Consider the following 1356-nt stretch of genomic DNA (forward strand, 5'->3'; position numbering starts at 1 on the left):
TAAAAGGGAACCTCTTCTGCGCCAAAGATGCACTTGTCTGCATTGGCGTACAGTTTGTTTGTGCGCATGCACTCGACCACCGCTCTTAGATAGACTATGTGGTTTTCCTTATCTGTCCTCCCGTGCTCCGCACGACTATGAACGAAAATGTCGTCAAAATGTGTCTGCGCATACGCCCTGTGGGGCCTGAACAACTGCGTCACAAGACGATTAAATATTGCTGGTGCATTTGACAGCCCCTGGGGCATCACCAGCTACTCCCAGAGCATGTCGCTCGGAGTGCTCACCGCTGTTAGCGGAATATCACTCGCTCTCATGAGCAAATGGTAATACCCCATCGACCAAGTTGAGCGCACTGTACTTCGTACATCCCACCATGTTGTTCTGAAGAACATCCTTTCTAGGAATCGGCGTCTGTGCCGGAATAATGGCAGCGTTGAATTTATTGTAAGCATAAACGATACGCCACTTGCCATCGGCTTCCGGACACAAAACGTGGGTGTCGAATGGGGAGAGTTGCTCTCACGTACCATCCCTGCGTCGTGCTCCGAACGGAGGAAGGCGTTAGTGACGTCGCACTGCTCCTTGGGCAGGGGCATTGGCGCGTTACGTAGTATTTGGTTCCAGAAACCAGGTCGATCGCATGACGCATACCTAAGTCCGGAGGAAGGACCGAAGGCAGGTTTTTGGAGACGACATCTTGAAATTCCTTTACCAACGGTTATTACGGATCCAAGGGATTCCGTAGGACCGACAATCCACTCCGTGCGTTCAGCACTCTCTTGGTGTCTTTCAAGACAGCTGCATCCAGAAGCGATGACGAGGTTATCTCCTCGCCCGCTCTTGTACAATGACCACTTCGACCAGATCGCCTGCCTTCAAGGCACTGCCGAACTCATCAAGGGACATATCGTCCAGCTCAAGAAGATCAAATACTGCAGGTATAGCCTCGATGCGGACGTCGTCATCTTCCTCCCCCGTCATATAGTTGACGAGGGTCTATAACTGCGCACCATCGTCTACGGTAGACACACCCAGGATCAGGGTCGACACCCGGCGTCTTGCAGCCAGCATACGGCTTCGCCGTCGCCTCTGTACAGAGTTTCTATGTCTCGGTGAGACCAGGGTGACATGCACTCCGAGTGGTCCGGTGTCACCCCCACATTCCGCCCATTTGGAGCTCCGATTTTATCTACAACATCCGACGAAGAACTGCTGACCCCGCAGTCTTCGATTAGTGGATAACGTGCCACTCCACGCGCATCTGAAGGGCCATGTCCAAGATGCCTCGAGCTCTATCCGACCACGCCATCAATGGCATGCAGCGACTGCTTCGCAACGAGAGCAGTGCTCAGT

Source organism: Plasmopara halstedii, assembly GCF_900000015.1.
Source record: "Plasmopara halstedii genome assembly, contig: Scaffold_650, whole genome shotgun sequence".
Lineage (NCBI taxonomy): Eukaryota > Oomycota > Peronosporomycetes > Peronosporales > Peronosporaceae > Plasmopara > Plasmopara halstedii.